The 20354-nt window shown below is 45.3% G+C and overlaps 1 long non-coding RNA gene across 1 annotated transcript; it reads right to left on the reverse strand.

Moving 5' to 3' along the window:
• Positions 1 to 441: 441 nt before the first annotated feature.
• On the reverse strand, positions 442 to 1396 carry LOC133828898 (uncharacterized). Its single transcript, XR_009891370.1, has 2 exons — positions 957 to 1396; positions 442 to 869 (listed from the first exon to the last, which is right to left on the reverse strand). It is a non-coding gene; the product is annotated as an uncharacterized LOC133828898 (long non-coding RNA).
• Positions 1397 to 20354: the final 18958 nt, after the last annotated feature.

Below are 20354 nucleotides of genomic sequence, written 5' to 3' on the forward strand. Positions count from 1 at the left end.
CAATGCTACAGTGCACACACCACCAAAAAAAAAAAATAAAGAAACAAAACAGCAATAGCAAAATTAATCAGCAATAGCAACATCAAATGTCAAAATAAAGTTACATATTGTATTGTACTAAGATAAATACACTTGAATAATAAAAAAATAGGAAAAAAAAAGTATTAAGCATGCTTACGTGTCCAAGAATAAATCTGCTAAAGCACTGCGCTTGATATGTTCACCCTTCATGGCAACATCTGTGAAAATAATCTGATCTGGTTGTACACCTCTTTGAACAGCATCTGGAACACCAATAGTTTATCAGTTACTAATTTATCTTTCCTTTGTAAGATAAATACCCATCACTACATTATGAAATATAAATAACAAAGAAGAATTCAAATATTATGCATGTAAATGATTTCTGTAAATGACATAACAGAAAGCTGATTCTCTAAATTTAGCAGAACCAAGACTCATTCTTCATTGTATAGAAACTTTGGTACTACATAAGAAAACAGACATCCCAGGTATGTTTTGGAATGATACTCAAAAACTATAACATAAGTTGACATGTTTTTTTTTCTTTTGGGGGAAAGTAGAGAACAGTGCGATAACCAATCGCACACGGTATCTTGATTCTATATATTTATTTTGCATATAAATGGTTTATAGAGTCCAGTTACCACACCAAAGGGGGGACAGAATATGATGTATAGTATATAAATTAATAAAGTAAGAATTATTACGTTCGTGCTCGCCCCATTTGCCATCAGAAGGAGCTTTGTACAACATCCTGCCTAGTGGGGTAAATTGATCAACTAGCACATCTTCAGCAGGAATACCCAATTCATCTAACAGCTTCCTCTGTGCGGCATTCCTTGCTCCTGGTGATTTAAAAAGATAATAATCAGATTTAGAAGACATAAGCTTTGAATGGATAGCCAAATATCTACTCTGCAGAAATATATTACCAAGGGCCTCCTCGGCGATAAGCTCAGATTCACGGTAGAGTGGATGGCTGCAACAGGTGTTTGTCCACACAAGGGGAAACATTACCTTTGTTGCAGAACGTTGTTGTACAGATAAAAAGACAGAATATCATATCTTGAGACTTATGTTATCGAATAGATGTGCACAACAGATACGAATTGGCCTTCAATATAACTAGCCACACACAAGACGTTTTGGGAAAAGGGAAAAAACATAGAAAACAAGAAAAGATATGTAGACATGGTCATGAGTGCATGAAATTTCAGGAATATAGAAAACTAAAATGGGAAATAGAATATGACACAATTATTCAATTTATGCCCTCCTAATAGATAGGCTAGATCTTGACTTGGTTCTTCACATGACACTTATTACTATAAATGTAAGCACCTAGGAGGGCAGTTCAAACAGTCAGGTCTGTTGTTTGCCCCACAAGATCTAAGGTTCAGGTACCTAATTGGCAAATCATATAGCTTGATGTCCCTAAAATATTGTAAGCAATACCTGAAGAAGCAACTCGTATTTCGAGTTGAACAAAAACACACTGAAAGCCCTGTGTAGCAAATTTTCCTTTTCAATCTTTTCCATCAAGTGACCTACAGGGTACAAAAGCATTAGCAAACCACAGAGGTCTAGCTGATCCAACAGAATGAACATGATCTATATACAAAATATATGATTTGAACATGTAGTAGAATGCCCAAAACATGAATAAACAGTTCATTTCCATAACATGAAGGTATCCAAAATCAAAAGAGCGTATAAGATTTAGGAAGGATAAAAAGCCTTGGAGTATGCAAAATGCAAAGTACCATAAAGACGTGACATAATACCCAAAAAGAATTGTGCAGATCAAATTTTACTTACAATTATATTTTGTATCATGACCAACAACCTGGTCATTCTCATCCACTAAAATGCATCTACAGAAAGTTCACATAAAGAAACATAATCAGCTCCAGTACAACACAAAGAAAGATATGTAGACCAATATACCAAACAGCAATGCTATTTTTGTAACAGTATACCAATATTTTAAACAAACTGATTTCTTGACTCTTCCTTTCGATAGAAAATTATACACAGGAACAATGTTAGAACAAACAAGTAAAAAGCCAAGGATTTTTGAGATGTGAGATTAGCTTATGGGACACAGTAACAATAAAAATGAGATAGTAATTATCATAATATTGTACAAATTAAAGGCACCAAAATTACATTTTTCGTGGGTCAAATTTTGTGATCAATATATGCAAGGATAGTGAAATAAAGAATTTGATCACTTGATTGTAGAGTGCAGAACAATAAAGTAACAGATCTCATAAATTACTATAAAGTAAAAAACAGTTTAGAATCACAAAAGAATACAAGATTTTGATCCCTAGTAGAAAAGTTTTTGGTCACAACAAACCAAGTATTAATGATACAATAAGAAATATTACTAACTATCCCTAATGAAAATAGAACATAGAAATTTCAAGGTAAAACCAAATCAATTAACAGCAAAACCCACTTACAAATATCCAAAATAAAACAGAAGCTACAACAAAAGAGCTCCATACCGTTTCCTTCAAGGTCTCTAGGGGTTCACTCCGTTTGAAGCCAAAACATGGGGAAAAGTGACATAAGAGGGAAGTCGAGTGGACTTCACTCCTTCAATTTGACTGCACAGAGCAAGATACGAGAGCCATTTAAACAAAAAGAAATAAATAAATTGCTTTACAATAATAAAAAAAATACACAAACCAGGAATTGAACACCCATGGCACCCCGTCGCACCACCATCTCCAGCCCACGCCACCCAATCGACGTCGACTATAAAACAGAATGAGAGAGAGAGAGAGAGAGAGAGAGAGAGAGAGAGAGATCTTTACCTACACCAACGAGTCTCCGGGTCCACGTCGTCGAGCCTCCGGCAGTCCTGCTGAGCCTCTGTCAGCCCCGTCGACCTCCATCGTGGTTGAAGCCTCGTATATCCCCTTGCCGTCGTAGTTGAGGGAGCAGGAGAGAGAGAGAGAGAAGGAGAAGGATTAAGGAAGAGTGAGTGAGGAGACCGGCTTAGAGACAGGGTTTTTAGATTAGAGGAAAAAAAACGAGAGCTTTGGGTTTAGGTCTAGAGAATAGAACGGGCCACTTAACAATTTCATAGCCTGCCTTTTTTTTAACTTTCATTTTATTTACCGCTTTTATTTTTACATTAGATATTATAATACTTTTTTAATAAACTTATATTTATGTGTTATGGAATGGGGTATTTGGTGTAGTGCGTCTTGTTCCGTAGAACCTTATCTTTCCTATTGAAGACCTAAACTGGTCGCTCCTCATAAGAAAAATCTGTCCGCAATTCTAAATCTTTATACTTCAACGCATGAGTCGTATCTGAGATGTACTTCCGAAGCATAGAAATGCAGAATATGCCATGAACTCCTGACAATGCTGGTGGCAGTGCCAATCTATAGGCCACCTGCCCGATCTTCTCCAGAATCTCAAAAAGTCCAATGAATAAAGGGTTCAACTTGCCCTTTTTCCCAAACCGTATCAGCCCTCGCAATGGTGAGACTCACAAAAACACGTGGTCACCTACCTGGAACTCCATGTTCCTACGCTTAGGATCAACGTAGCTTTTTTGTCTGCTCTATGAAGCGAGCATTCGAGCTCGGATCTTCTCAATAGCCTCATTAGTCCTTTGAACCATCTCCGGTCCCAAATACTTCCTCTCACCTATCGCATCCCAATGAATGGGTGATCTACACTTTCTTCCATATAACATCTCATATGGAGCTACTGCAATCGTTGATTGGTAATTGTTGTTGTACGAAAATTCAATCAACGGGAGATACTTACTCCAAGACCCCTTGAAGTCTATCACACATGCCCTGAGCATGTCCTCCAAAACCTTAATCGTCCTCTCAGACTGTCCATCGGTCTGAGGATGAAAGGTCGTACTGAACTTCAGCTGAGTTCCCATTGCCTTTTGTAAACCACCCCAAAACTTTGAGGTAAATATAGGATCCCAGTCTGACACTATGGACTTGGGAACCCCATGGAGACGTACAATCTCCCTCACGTACAGCTCCGCATACTAATCCACAGTACAGGTCATCTTCACTGGCAGAGAGTGAGCTGACTTAGTGTATTTTATCTACTATCACCCACACCGAGTCACGAAGCCCTGCTGTCCTGGGTAAACCTCCCACAAAATCCATCATAATATCCTCCCATTTCCACTCAGGAATACCCAAAGGTTGTAGCGACCCCGTTGGTCGCTGATGCTCAGCCTTCACCTGCTGACAGGTCAAACACTTGGCCATGTACTCCACTACATCCTTCTTCATCCCAAGCCACCAATACAACATCCATAGATCCTGAAACATCTTCGTGGTGCCTGGATGGAGTAAGTATGGTGTAGTATGGGATTCATTATAATCCCTCTATCAGTCAGGACACAGATCCAATCCTTATACCGTAGTAACCCTGTCTCTAAAATGGAATAGTCCTTAGCCACTCCAATTAAGACATTACCTCTAACTTCCTGTAACTGTGCATCTACCAACTGACCCTCTTTTATCCTCTCCAGAAGGGTTGACTGTAAAGTGATATTGTCCAACCGGCCCACAACCAATTCTATCCTCGCTCTTAACATCTCTTCTACCAACTCTCTCAATATCTGTGCAGAGCTAAACAACTGTCCCAAGCCCCTCTAGCTTAACGCATCCGCTACTACGTTGGCTTTCCCTGGTGGTAAATGATGTCGCAATCATAGTCCTTCATCAACTCTAGCCAACGCCTCTGCCTCATATTCAGATCCTTCTAGGTGAAGAAATACTTCAAACTCTTATGATCGGTGTATATCTCACACTTCTCCTCATACAGATAATTTCGCCACACCTTCAGTGCGAATACCACCGCTGCCAATTCCAGAGCATGGGTAGGATATCGCTACTCATACTCCTTCAGTTGTCATGATGCATAAGCGATAACCTTCTCATTCTTCATCAACACACATCCCAAACCCAACCTCGATGCATCACAGTATACGATACACTTTCCTCCCTCCGAAGGAAGACTCAATACCGGAGCAGTAAACAGTCATTGCTTCAACTCCTGGAAGCTATTCTCACACTTGTCTGACTAGACAAACATCAGATTCTTCCGTGTCAAATATGTCATCGGTACAACAATCTTTGAGAACCCTTCTACGAACTGTCTATAATATCTTGATAATCCAAGAAAACTCCTAACCTCTAGGGCGTTCTTTGGCCTTGTCCAATCTCTCACTACCTCTATCTTAGCTGGATCTACCTTAATCCTATCTTCACCAAAAATATGTCCAAGGAATGTCACTCCTGGTAGCCAAAACTCACACTTCTTAAATTTGGCATACAATCGATGCTCCCTCAATCTCTGCAAGACTTGTCGGATATGCTATTCATGTTCTGCCTCTAAATTGGAGTAAACCAAGATGTCATCGATGAAGACAATCATAAACTGATCCTAGAAATCCTTGAACACCCTGTTCATCAAGTCCATAAATGCTGCTGGGGCATTGGTCAAATAAAATCACATGACCAGAAACTCATAATACCCATACCTCATTCGGAAGGTCGTCTTCGGTATATCCTCGCCCTTGATCCTCAGCTGGTGATAACCTGATCGAAGATCAATCTTTGAGAACACCATCTTTCCCTGCAGCTTATTGAACAAGTCGTCGATCCTTGGTAGAGGGTATTTATTCTTAATGGTCAACTTGTTCAACTCCCTGTAGTCTATACATATCCTCAGAGTCCCGTCCTTCTTCTTCACAAACAAGACTGGAGCACCCCACGGCGAGTAGCTAGGCCTGATAAACCCCAAATCAAGAAGCCCTTGCAACTGTATCTTCAATTCCTTCAGTTCTACTAGAGCCATCCTATATAGTGTCTTAGACACTGGCTCAGTCCTCAGTGCTAACTCAATAACAAACTGAACCTCCCTGTGCGGCGGCAGTCCTGGTAGATCCTCAGGAAACACATCCAAGAACTCACGTACTAATCTGGTCTCTCCCAGCCACTGCTGGCATAACTATGGTAGTATCCACCACACTAGCTAGGAAACCTATACAACCTCCTTATAATAGGTCTCTAGCTCTCAATGCTGATATCATGGGTGCGGGGTCCATGCACTACTCCCACAAAAATAAAGGGATCCTTTCCCTCAGGCTCAAAACTCACCATCTTCTTCCTACAATTTATAGTAGCCCCATATCTGACCAGCCAATCCATTCCCAAGATCATATAAAAATCATCCATACTCAACTCGATCAAGTCTGCTGATAGTTCCCTACTGTCAACCATCACTGGCAATGCTCTAATCCACCTCCTAGAAACTACCAGTTCCCCTGGAGGCAATATAGTCCCAAACCCCACAGTATAATACTCACTAAGTCTACACAATCTATCAATTACCTTACTAGAAAAAAAATGAATGTGTAGCACCAGAGTCATTCAATATAGTATAAGAAGAGTCAGTGCTAGAAAGCTGACCTGTCACCACCGAGGCACTAGCCTCGGCCTCTGCCTGCGTCAAGGTGAATACTCAAGCTAGAGTCAAGTTGTCCACCTTCCTTGATTCCCCTTTCTTCGCTATTGGGTAGTCTTTCTTGAGGTGTCCCACCACCCAGCACACATAACAGGTCTTTGCCCGACATTCGCCCAGATGGCGCTTCTTGTACCTCGTGCACTCTGGGTAACTTCTCCATGTCTCACCACCTCCCTGGCGGCCACCTTGAGCACCCCGACCCCTCCTATAAGGAGTTCCAATCTAAGTTAGACAATGATAATAATTTTGGAAAGAGAAAAGAAAACCAGGTAAAGAAAAGACCTAACTGGAACTCTTCCCCGAACTAGAGCTCGGGGACCATGAAATTCCCCCATCTTCAGAAGAAGCAGGGGGAGGACCTTCCCTATAGGTGGGTGATAACCTCGAAAGGTCCCTATAATCGTTGGTCCCGTACTGAACAGCTATCCCGTTCCACACCTCGTCCGTAGTATACATGGTGTCGTACTTCCCGAGCCCACTATCAAACCTATGAACACAGTCGTCTACCCAACCCCATATGTAGAAGTGGTATCTATCCTGTGGGCACGAGACTAACCTATTGGGCTTATGCTTTAGTAGGGTGGGGACCACATTCTCGAGGTATGGAGGGCTTTACCTTCATCTGAATCTGGGCTCGAGGCTTCATCATTGGCCTCGTTCCCCGACGGTGGACTCCTCCTACGGACTGGAAGTAGGGGCCTTGCCTCTCTCCTCGGAGGGAGGACGCCTGTGGGCAGAGGCACCTGCTCCCAAAGTTCATACTTTTTATTGGACCAGTCAGAGGTGGACTGGCCCTCCCCCAAAAGTCCGCACTTTCGGAGCCTATCCTCGTGTAAAAGGTATAAGAGAGACCTTCTGCCATGGGGGAGTTGGAGCAGGGTCTCTCTATGCTCCTTCATTGTCTCGTCAGGAGTGGGACGCTGAAAATTGGCTGAAAGACAAGACATATTTCTACTAAGTACGGATTTAAGAGCTAAAATCTCGAGCAGAGAAATAAAGATAATGAGAATACTTACGAATTCGCCTGAACGAGTAGTGTCGAGACGGGGACAGACCGTCTGTCCAGAAGAAGGCCCTTTTGAAATCAGGCGGATGATTGGGAAGATCTTCAAAGACCTTCTTCTCCTTGGGATAGCTCGAGAGATAATAAAAGCCATCCCCTCCCCGAGCTCGGGAGGGGTTACTTTTCAGACAAAAGAGATACAAAATCTCTTGAGGCGAAGGTCCTTTCCACCCCATCTCGTGGTATAAGGACCTCAGGGCAGACAGCACCCTGTAAGAATTGGTGTTGAGTTGGAATGAGGCCAACCCAACGAAATCCGTGAAGTCCTTGAAAAAAGACTTCAAGGGCAACAGTGCTCCCGCCCTCATGTGTTCCTGGCTCCACGCCGCGTACTTCAATCTGGCGTCATGGCCCCCAGGGGCGAAACAGCTTCGTTCATGGTCGGCCGGAGCTCGACACTTCAAGGAGCCTGACAGGCTGAGGCCGTGGAAAGCCAGGATTTCAGTTATCTGACTAGTTGTGGTAACCGAGCTCCAATAGTGCTCGGCCTCAAACATTTCTCTCCTCGGCTGCGAGGAAGAAGGTTCCCCCATTAGTGAAAATTGGAGCTCTCCTGGATGGTATGCGACAGTGACCTTTAGTGCAGGGTCGAGGGGGATCGGCCTAGGTCCTGAATTGGATTCCAGATAGAGGGCCTCCCGAAGAACTCTCCTCTTCCCCTCTATGACCTCGTCTATCTGGCGGCGGTAATGAGCTCGAATATCCTCCTGCTCGCGCGCAAGCTCGTACTCCCTTATCCGACGTTGATTCCGGGCGAACAGCGATTATGGGCTCGGGGTTTTTGGCTCGTAAGGGATTTCCAGCAACGACCCCCACTGTCTTTCCAGATTCTGTGACATCTAGCGAGAAAGAAAAAATGGTGAGGGCCATGCATGCAAGAGTTGCGAGCTCGGGGTTTAGGAACAAAACAAGCTATATATTAAGGCCCTTATTAAAGAGTCAGGACGTGTGTTCCACGAGAAAGGAAGGAGAGTGGATAATTTTTTGAAAATCCCGAAAATCAAGGGAAAAAAGAGTGGCGGTTAACCAGAAAAGGCAGCCTTGGGTTTCGTTCATTTGTCAAGGCTAATGTTTTTTACCCAAAATCTTGGTGTACAAGAAACGTCTCTTAAAATTTTAAAACCCAGAAAACAGGAATCTTGTTCAAACATCAAAACTGGATATGAACCAGTGATGTAAATTCTATGTTGGGAGTCTAAAAAATCATAAGAGCCTATCGGATAGAAATCTCCTATCGTATTATGCTAAGAATGTAAACTAGTACATACACAGACACAGCAAGAACAGCATGAACAAAAACTAACAAAATGAAAAACAAAGATTGCATACTTACACAATAATGGCGATTGCAGAGAGATTGTCGATCGAAGGAGAGGTTGCAAATAAGAACTCACGGACTCGAACAAACCAGGGTTTCTTTGTTTCTTTGGCTGAGAAAACATGCACAGGATAGAAACTTTATAGGAAGGTCTCTGGTTTCGTTTTTTCTTCTTTTCTTGCTTCTGGTGAACGAAAATAAAAAAGAAGATGAAGAGTGGGGTCTCGTATATATAGATGGAAAAAGGGGGATTAATCCAGGGCGTTGAATGAAATCCTTACTAGATCCAACGGATGGGGATCAATGACAAGATGGCGCCGAAAAGGTGGCAGACGGATGATCGTGGGCATGTTTCCAAGGTACTCAAGTACCAAAAATGAGCAATACCTGGCTGACGCGTGTCCATTTTCAAAAAGTGTATGATGGTATGGTTCCCGAGGAAAGTAGTTCAGAAGTTTCCTTCTATTAGGATTCGAACAAATACTTTTGAGGGGGCAAGATGTTGTACCCAGTTTTCGAGCCATGTTAAATGTGACCTCGAAAGCTGGATTCGCAGCGAATGAACTCGTACAGTTTGAAGCATGCTCCAGGATTAAATATCGAGCCTGCAAAACTGGGACGACCTCGATTGTGGTGACCTCGAAAAATTTACGATCTCGAAAGGTAGCTTCCGAGACGCATCTATCTTCAGGAATGACCTCGGACGGGGGTTCCGAGCCCTGACGCGCATACGATCTCGAAAGACATGTGACCTCGGGAGATGTCATTAGCTCGAAAGCTGATGAGAAATCTGAGGGGCTAAGGTCTTAGAGAGACATGATTATGGCTTTGAATATCCACAAGTGTTATCCACAAGAGACGCAGTCTGCATTTATTGTTATAAATCCCATAATATCATGGGATATTATTTGATTAGCTATATGCCCCCTGGTCTTCAGGGGACGTTTCCTTTTATATCTGATTATAGGCATTTAAAGCCATTTATTTTATTTACACAAAAAGAGTAACTACCCAAAATATGTGGGATAGTATTCTGCAGCCTTCTCTATAAATAGAGAGGTTATGCACCATTGTAATGGACCGAAATTCTGAACCTTGAGAGAAAACTCTGAAGAATTCATGCTTAAGAATTTTCAGAGATAATCTTGAGTTTAATAACAGAGACTCGTGGACTAGGCAGATTTAACTGCTGAACCACGTAAAAATCGTGTGTTTGTATTGTCATATTTTAATTGGCCATTATCAGTTATTGTTTACGTGCTCTCCATTCACTGTTGACGAAAAACGGCGTCAACAGTTTGGTGATTTCATTGAGAGACTTAAGCATTCATCCCTGAGAAAATCATGGCCACAAACAATCAGAACACACCTGAAGAAAATTACCCAAGACGTCCTGGAAAACAGCCAATGGAGAATCCGGATGTTGAAGAGAGAAGTTGGTCTTCTGATTCCCGGGGACCGCCTCCTCCACCAAGAGATGAGGATATGTACTACAATCCTGAGCGGTACGTTCCTATTGTGGAACTTGAAAACCGGCAGTTGAAACAGCTGTTGGCAGAGGCCAACAAACGGAATAAGGAGTTGACAAGGATAGCCGCAGAGGCGCAGGTGGCTCAGCCCCCGCCTCCGCGCGAAAACCAAGTCCCTCCTCCAAGGGACGTGCATGTTCCTCCCCGGAGACCCCGTGGGCGTCCACGAAAAGATGCTGCCACAAGGAGGCCGACTCAACCTCCGGCACCAGCAGAGCCATCCGCTCCACCTAGGCCCCAGAGGAGTACTAGGGCTCGGGCCTCGGCTAACCCGCCTGTGGAAGTGCCTGCAGGAACTGAGAATAACCGAACCCTTGCAGAGGCTCGGACTCAGGTACCTGGGAGCGCACCAAATGCGACCGACCCATCTCGGGCGAATTCCGGACCCTCTAGGCCGCGACAAGGGTGGCAGCCACTGTCGCCTGTACGGTTTCCTCCGTCACCCATAAGATATCCTCCCCCCCGCAGGAACGCTCAACCCGTTCGAGACCAGAATGAAGGGCGTGCGAGGGAAAGACAAGAAAACAAGGAGACTTTCCAGGAACGGAGAGGCGCTCCATTTGAGAAAAGTCAAACGTCTCGGTCTCGCACGGCGGAGACGAGGCGACGTGGGAAGAATCCATCACGAAATAACCGAGCAATGAGTTTCACCAGTGATGAGTCCGGAGATACCAGGTCTGTCAGTAAACATGACCGAGGTCGTAATAAAACTGGAAGCCGCAAGAATCGTCCTGACCTGCGAAATCATCTGAACCAGAGTCGGGGTAATGGAGATCAAAAAAATTCGGACCTGAGGGATCGCTTGAATAGGCGTAGAGATCCCTCGCGGAGACACGAACCTGGAATCACGATCAATGACAATCAATTCCAGACAGTACCTCCTACTGACCCAGTCCAAGAAAGAATCGATCAGCTCGAAAGAGCCTTTAGGCTTTTGAAGAATGAACGAGGAAATGGTCGATATGAGGACTCTGATAAGGAGCTTGAGCCGTTTGCTCCCCATATTTCCAACACTCAATTTCCTCAAGGGTTTCGGATCCCTCACGTCCCAACTTTTGAAGGAAAAACCGACCCGTGTAGTCACCTGAGCACGTTCAACACTATCATGAGAGCCAGTAACGTGGGTTACGAGCTCCAGTGCATGTTGTTTCCAACATCATTGGTAGGACCTGCCAAAAGTTGGTTCGAAAAATATAAGAGACACTCAATAACCTCATGGGAGCAGTTGTCTAAAGACTTTAAGAAGTAGTTCAGAGCAATGATGGAGGTCAGACTAGAAGCATCCACCTTAACTAATGTCCGGCAACAACTGGGCGAAACACTAAAAAGTTACCTGACAAGATTCAATCTGGAAGTCGCCCAAGCTCGGGACGTAGATGACAGTGGGCACCTAATGGCTATCTGAGCTGGTGTATTACCGGGAAGTGCCCTTTGGGATGACATGCAAGGGAAACCGGTAAGGTCAATAACTGAGTTTAACAGACGAGCGCAGAGGTTTGTCAATGTAGAGGAAGCGAGGTCGACGCTCAAAGCGACTCCCCAATCCGAAACTACAACGATAAACATCAACTCTGCCTCAACCTCGGCGGACCCAGCAGCTCCAAAGCCTGCCACGGAGAACCCCTCCAAGAGAAAAAAGAACGAAGGAAGTAACCCCGAAGCTGAGGGAGGAAAGAAAAAGAAAAGGGAGAGGTATTTCTCCGTGTATAGGGTATACACCGAGCTCAATGAGTCTCGGGAGAACATATACCTGACTAATGAAAACCAGGTCCCCTTTAGGCGCCCGGACCTGATGAGAAATCAAAAATCCAAGAGGGATTCCAGTAAATATTGCCGGTTCCACAGAGACACCGGACATACAACCGATGAATGTCGACAACTGAAGGACGAGATCGAAGGGTTGATCTCGAGAGGTTACTTCCGGCAATATGTCAAAAACCAGAGTACTGGTCAGACGTCCGCGAGCCAGAGAGTAGCCGCGCCTCCGACGACACAAAACAATAACTCCCGAGCTCGGGAAGAGGACAGGCCCCCGCCGATAGATGGAGAGGATGTAATAACCATCTCGGGAGGGCCTCATCTCGCAGGAGGGGGCAGGAATGCCCAAAAGAGATATGTTAACGAGTTGAAGACAGGGGACGGGTCTCCTTATGAACCCGAACCTAGGGCACCAAAAATCCAGAGGATTGAAACACAACCAATAACCTTCACCGAGGAAGACGCCTCCCATGTTCAGTTCCCTCATCATGATCCGCTGGTCATTACTCTTCAGTTGGCCAATAAAAGGGTCCACCGAGTTCTCATAGATAATGGGAGCTCAGTCAACATCCTTTATAAAGCAACCCTTGAGAAGATGGGACTCTCCCTTCGCGACCTGAAAGCATGTGCAACTACGTTGTACGGCTTTTCAGGAGAAGGAACTGCCTGTATGGGATCCATTGAGCTCCCCGTGACCTTGGGAGACTATCCAGTCTCGGTGACCAAGATAATGGAGTTCGTGGTAGTAGACTTACCATCTGCCTACAATGTGCTGCTCGGGAGACCCGCCCTGGTCGGGCTGGGGGCAGTTTCATCAGTAAGGCATCTGGCCCTTAAGTTCCCGACCCCTAGCAGAGTCGGGACATTAAAAGGAGACCAATTGGGAGGGAGGGAATGCTATAGCATCTCCTTGAGGGGAAAGAAACAAACGAACGCTCAAGCACTCGTTATCATACAAAACAAAGACGGAACGGTTTTAGAAATTGACGAGGAGATTGATCCAAGGATTGAGGAGAAAGTTGACCTCGAACCTTTAGAGGAGCTCGAAGAAATTCAGCTCGAGGAAACTGATCCCTCGAAGAAGGTGAAGGTCGGAAAACACCTCCAAGACGAGGCAAAATAGCAATTAATTTGTTTTTTGAAGAAAAACCAGGATGTCTTCGCGTGGTCACACTCAGACATGGTAGGGATAAGCCCGAATGTAGCAAGCCACGCTCTAAACATAGACAAAAACTTTCCCCCAAAGCAACAAAAGCGAAGACAGCTGGATGAAGACAGAAAGAAGGTGCTAAAGGAGGAGGTTGACAGGTTGAAGGCGAACCGATTCATTAGGGATGCCTTTTATCCTGACTGGGTAGCCAATCCGGTGTTGGTCCCAAAGCCCAATGGGACGTGGAGAACCTGTATTGACTACTCAGATCTCAACAAAACTTTCCCAAAAGACTGTTTTCCGTTACCAAGGATTGACCAGCTCGTGGATGCCACGGCGGGGCACGGCCTGATGTCGTTCATGGATGCCTATTCTAGATATAACCAAATTCCCATGCATGCCCCCGACCAAGAACATACGAGCTTCATCACGGATAAAGGGCTATACTACTATAATGTCATGCCATTCGGGCTCAAGAATGCTGGAGCCACATACCATCGGCTCGTAAACATGATGTTTTCAGAGCAAATAGGGAACAACATGGAGGTTTATGTTGATGACATGCTTTTCAAGTCTCAACTTAACAAGAACCATGTTGATGACCTCGAAGAGTGCTTCGGCGTGCTCAGGAAGTATAACATGAAGCTAAATCCTCAGAAGTGCACTTTTGGGGTATCTTCAGGAAAGTTTCTGGGCTTTATTGTAAACTCTCGTGGAATCGAGGCTAACCCCGACAAGATCAAGGCCCTGATTGACATGCCCTCACCTTGAAGGCATAAAGACGTCCAAAGTCTAACTGGCAGGATGGCAGCCCTAAGCAGATTCATCTCGAAATCTACAGATCGTGGTCTTCCATTTTTCAACTTACTGAGAGGAGGTAAGAAGTTTGAATGGACAGAAGAATGCGAGCTGGCCTTTCAAGAGCTCAAAAAGCACCTAGCGGAACCACCCATCCTGTCAAAACCTGAAACGGGAGAAGTATTGTACCTGTACCTTGCAACCACCGAACACGCGATAAGCGCAGTGCTCGTTCGAGAAGAAGAGAGGGTGCAAAGACCCGTTTACTACATCAGTAAAAGATTACTGGGGGCAGAGTCAAGATATCCATTGATGGAGAAACTCGCGCTCAGTCTAATTCATTCATCCCGTAAGCTCCGCCCCTACTTTCAGGCACATCCCATCCATGTGCTGGCTGATCAACCACTTAGGCAAGTCCTGTCTAAACCAGAAGCTTCAGGTCGACTTCTTAAATGGGCTGTTGAGCTCGAACAGTTCGAGATCACCTACCACCCGAGAACGACCATTAAAGCACAGGCATTGGCGGACTTTATAGTGGAATGTACTGGTATAGCCGACGACGAGGTAATAACCACGGCCCACGAGCTATGGAAACTTTACATCGACGGCTCGTCAAATGAAAATGGAGCAGGGGCAGGGGTCATTTTGGTTACCCCCGCAGGAAGCATATTTCATTCTGCCCTAAGATTTGGCTTCAAAGCGTCGAATAATGAGGCCGAATACGAGGCTTTGCTCGCGGGACTCCGTATAGCTAAGGAGCTCAAAGCTAAAGCTATACACTGCTACAGTGACTCCCAGCTCGTGGTTAATCAAATCCTAGGAGAATACCAGGCTCGTGGCACTAGAATGGCAGCTTATCTGGAGAAGGAAAAATCCGCATTGGAGTATTTCGAGTTTTATGCAATCGAACAGGTTCCCCTGGAATGGAACTCAAATGCAGATGCCTTAGCTCGACTCGCCACATCCGCCGAAAATGAAGAGCTGAATGTTGTACCCATAGAACACCTGTCAGCACCTAGCATTAACGAGCCAGAAGAGGAAGATGTGTGTATGATCGAATCAGAGCCGACCTGGATGACCCCGATAGTTGATTATCTCGAAAATGGAACTCTTCCAAAAGATCGGAACCAGGCTCAAAAGTTGATGTATCAACTTCCCCGTTACACCATTTTCGGCGGAAAGCTATACCGAAGGGGATATTCCATGCCATTACTTAGGTGCGTAACCCCTCCCGAAGCTAAGAAAATCGTTGAAGAAATTCATGAAGGGTTCTACAGAGACCACACCGGGGGGCAGAGCCTGTCCAAGAAGATCATACGCCAGGGATATTTCTGGCCAACCATTAAAACGGATTCTTTTGAGTATGTGAAGAAATGCAACAAATGACAAAGATTCGCTACGATACCCCGAGCCCCACCATCCGAGCTGACCATGTTGACATCCCCATGGCCTTTCGCGGTATGGGGCATCGACCTCATAGGCTCACTCCCAACTGGCAAAGGTGGAGTGAAATATGCTGTAGTCGCTGTGGATTACTTCACAAAATGGACGGAGGCTGAACCATTGGCAACTATAACCTCAAAGAAGATCCTTGATTTCGTTGTAAAGAGCATCGTGTGCCGATACGGAGTGCCGAGGAAGATCGTATCCGACAACGGAACCCAGTTCGATTGCAACTTGTTCGCCAACTTTTGTGAAAAGAACGGTATAATAAAGAGTTTTTCATCAGTGGCTCACCCTCAAGCGAATGGCCAGGTCGAAGCTGTGAACAAAACTCTCAAAAGTTCTTTAAAGAAAAAGTTGGAGGAAGCAAAGGGACGGTGGCCCGAAGAATTTCCCCAAGTCCTTTGGGGATACAGGACCACAGCTCGAACCTCAACAAGACATACCCCGTTCTCTCTAGCATACGGCTGCGAGGCAATGTTTCCCATTGAGGTAGAAATCCCAACGATCCAAACTCAGATTTACGATCAAAGTTCAAACCACACTCAGCTCGAAGAAACCCTAGACTTGATTGAAGAAAAAAGAGAAGAGGCTCAGCTAAGAAATGTTGCCTACTAGCAACGAACTACCAGATATTTCAACAAGAGGGTTCGAGATCGAAAGTTCGGAATGGGAGATCTGGTGTTGAGACGCGTATTCTTGGCAACTCGAGATCCAGCAGCTGGAGTGCTCGGGCCGAACTGGGAAGGACCGTACCAGATAGAGTCAATCATCCGGCCTGGTGTGTACAAACTTGCGAGATTGGATGGGAGCCTAGTACCACGAGCATGGAATGGCGAACACCTTAGACCTTACTATCAGTAGTGTAGGAAAAGTGTTGCCTCTAACCATGAGTTTCTATTTGTATTAGTTTGTTTGTCCTTTGATTACCATCAAATAAAGATTTATTTCATTCAGTATATTCTCTCTTTTTATTTTTTATTTTTGCAATCTCTCTTAATTTAATAACCTATGGTCACACTCATAGGATATTAAGGGGGCATCATTGGTATATATACCATCGGCTTAAAAAATAAAAAATATATGAAGTATGTGGATATAACCAGATACGCGAGCTTAGATAGTTCGGACATAACCGAGTTATCAAAAACATGAAGCATTTGGATATAACCAGATGCGCGAGCTTAGATAGTTCGGACATAACCGAGTTATCAAAAACATGAAGCATTTGGATATAACCAGACGCGCGAGCTTAGATAGTTCGGACATAACCGAATTATCAAAAACATGAAGCATTTGGATTTAACCAGATGCGCGAGCTTAGATAGTTCGAACATAACGGAATTATCAAAAAAAAGAAAACGTTTGGAATTAACCAAATGTGCAAACTCAACAGGTTTGGAACAAACCAGCCAAAAAACTAATCGATGATTAGTAGGAACCTAAACCTACTTCGAGATAAATCGAGAACGAGGCTGGAATGTCTTAAAAAAAATATAGTTTCGAACTCTTAACCTTGGAGCAAAGACTGAGGATGAGGAAAAGTGACTATGCAAAAAAAAAAAAGATATAACCAAACCATTCACGTTACATATCATATAAGTACTTTCGAGTTCATGGTTAAAGTAACATCCGACTTTGATGAATAACGAGGTCGGGAGCGGATAATTTGAACAAACTGTGCATGAATGCATTGAGCTTCGAACCTAAATCCACAATATGTTTGTATGAATAAATAAACATAAATGATTCATCCATAAAAAATGTGCAAAATATTTCGAGCCAAGAAATGTAAAGCATATGAAAATCAATGTTAAAAAAAATTGTATCAGCCCCATGGGCATAAATTAAAATAGTTACAAAAATCAAGGGACGCAGCCCCAATAAGTGATTTCCCCGAGATCAGATTTAAGGAAGAGGAGTCTCCTTGGCCTTCTCAGCATCAGTAGCACCGGACCCCCCAGGACGAATAGCATGACTATCCTTCTGAGCAGCCTCTCGAGCAGCTTCACTTGCCTCAAGACAGGCATTCCACCGCTCAACATATTTGGCCTCGAGAGGGCCCAGGAAGCTGGTATCGAGGTCGGCATTATCAGCCCAAAGTTTGTACATGGCTTGGTCGACCGCTTTCTCCTTCTGCTCCTTAAACTCGTCCAAGAGGCGGACCTTCTCGCTCTCCATGATGTCGAAGGTGGCAGATTTCTCCTCTTCGAGCTTGGCATTGGCCTTCTCAAGACGAGTCTTCGCCTGTTCAAGCTCGGAATTTGTCTTCTCCAGCTCCTCGAGACGGGTCTTCATTTTTTCAAGTTCAGACTTTGAGTCCTTGAGTTCGTCAGCCATCTTAAGCTCGAGATCCTTCGACTTTTGGGCCAGAGACATGCTCGTGTGCACCTCGTGGGTCAGCTTATAGTTAAGTTGTGCTGAGACGACAAGGGCCTAAAATATAAAGAACAAATCAGATCGCGAACTGAGACACAAACATTTAAAAGAGAGTTGCAAAGGCTACCACGGCAGTAAGTTCGATATTCTTGTCGTAAAGAGTATTGCAGTTCGAGGCCTTGTGCACGAGGTCCCAATGGTCGGCGCCGAAGCCTGAAAAGCTCTAACCCACTCAAGAGAGGACATCCGAGCTGAGCATAGCCCCTTGGGTCCCAGTAGTGCCATCAAGCACGAACTCCTCAATATGAGGTCGGGCTATTGGCAGCTGGACCTTGGAGACAGAAGGTTTCTTCGGGGGCCGACTGACTATTATTTGAGTATCGGTCGGAGGAAGCGAGAGGGGCGCGGTCGAGCCAGACGCATCAACTTGGACAGTCGGTTCCGCGGTTGTGCTCGCAGTAGTCTGGGCCGTTGGGGTCGTCTCATGGCGTCTGGGGATCTTGGATGGTCGGTCGGACCTCCGCGGTATTCTCGGACGTTTGCTCTTCTGAGCTCCGGCTCCCCCATCGCTAAAAAGAACAGCGTCGAGATCGGGATCCATGGCACCTGCGCAGTTCCAATCTAAGTTAGACAATGATAATAAGTTTGGAAAGAGAAAAGAAAACCAAGTAAAGAAAAGACCTAACTGGAACTCTTCCCCGAACTAGAGCTCGGGGACCATGAAATTCCCCCATCTTCAGAAGAAGCAGGGGGAGGACCTTCCCTATAGGTGGGTGAGAACCTCGAAAGGTCCCTATAATCGTTGGTCCCGTACTGAACAGCTATCCCGTTCCACACCTCATCCGTAGTATACATGGTGTCGTACTTCCCGAGCCCACTATCAAACCTATGAACACAGTCGTCTACCCAACTCCATATGTAGAAGTAGTATCTATCCTGTGGGCACGAGACTAACCTATTGGGCTTATGCTTTAGTAGGGTGGGGGACCACATTCTCGAGGTATGGAGGGCTTTACCTTCATCCGAATCTGGGCTCGAGGCTTCGTCATTGGCCTCGTTCCCCGACGGTGGACTCCTCCTACGGACTGGAAGTAGGGGCCTTGCCTCTCTCCTCGGAGGGGGGACGCCTGTGGGCAGAGGCACCTGCTCCCAAAGTTCATACTTTTTATTGGACCAGTCAGAGGTGGACTGGCCCTCCCCCAAAAGTCCGCACTTTCGGAGCCTATCCTCGTGTAAAAGGTATAAGAGAGACCTCCTGCCATGGGGGAGTTGGAGCAGGGTCTCTCTATGCTCCTTCATTGTCTCGTCAGGAGTGGGACGCTGAAAATTGGCTGAAAGAAAAGACATATTTCTACTAAGTACGGATTTAAGAGCTAAAATCTCGAGCAGAGAAATAAAGATAATGAGAATACTTACGAATTCGCCTGAACGAGTAGTGTCGAGACGGGGACAGACCGTCTGTCCAGAAGAAGGCCCTTTTGAAATCAGGCGGATGATTGGGAAGATCTTCAAAGACCTTCTTCTCCTTGGGATAGCTCGAGAGATAATAAAAGCCATCCCCTCCCCGAGCTCGGGAGGGGTTACTTTTCAGACAAAAGAGATACAAAATCTCTTGAGGCGAAGGTCCTTTCCACCCCATCTCGTGGTATAAGGACCTCAGGGCAGACAGCACCCTGTAAGAATTGGTGTTGAGTTGGAATGAGGCCAACCCAACGAAATCCGTGAAGTCCTTGAAAAAAGACTTCAAGGGCAACAGTGCTCCCGCCCTCATGTGTTCCTGGCTCCACGCCGCGTACTTCAACCTGGCGTCATGGCCCCCAGGGGCGAAACAGCTTCGTTCATGGTCGGCCGGAGCTCGACACTTCAAGGAGCCTGACAGGCTGAGGCCGTGGAAAGCCAGGATTTCAGTTATCTGACTAGTTGTGGTAACCGAGCTCCAATAGTGCTCGGCCTCAAACATTTCTCTCCTCGGCTGCGAGGAAGAAGGTTCCCCCATTAGTGAAAATTGGAGCTCTCCTGGATGGTATGCGACAGTGACCTTTAGTGCAGGGTCGAGGGGGATCGGCCTAGGTCCTGAATTGGATTCCAGATAGAGGGCCTCCCGAAGAACTCTCCTCTTCCCCTCTATGACCTCGTCTATCTGGCGGCGGTAATGAGCTCGAATATCCTCCTGCTCGCGCGCAAGCTCGTACTCCCTTATCCGACGTTGATTCCGGGCGAACAGCGATTATGGGCTCGGGGTTTTTGGCTCGTAAGGGATTTCCAGCAACGACCCCCACCGTCTTTCCAGATTCTGTGACATCTAGCGAGAAAGAAAAAATGGTGAGGGCCATGCATGCAAGAGTTGCGAGCTCGGGGTTTAGG

Source organism: Humulus lupulus, chromosome 4 (genome assembly GCF_963169125.1).
Source record: "Humulus lupulus chromosome 4, drHumLupu1.1, whole genome shotgun sequence".
In the NCBI taxonomy this organism is placed as follows: Eukaryota; Viridiplantae; Streptophyta; class Magnoliopsida; order Rosales; family Cannabaceae; genus Humulus; species Humulus lupulus.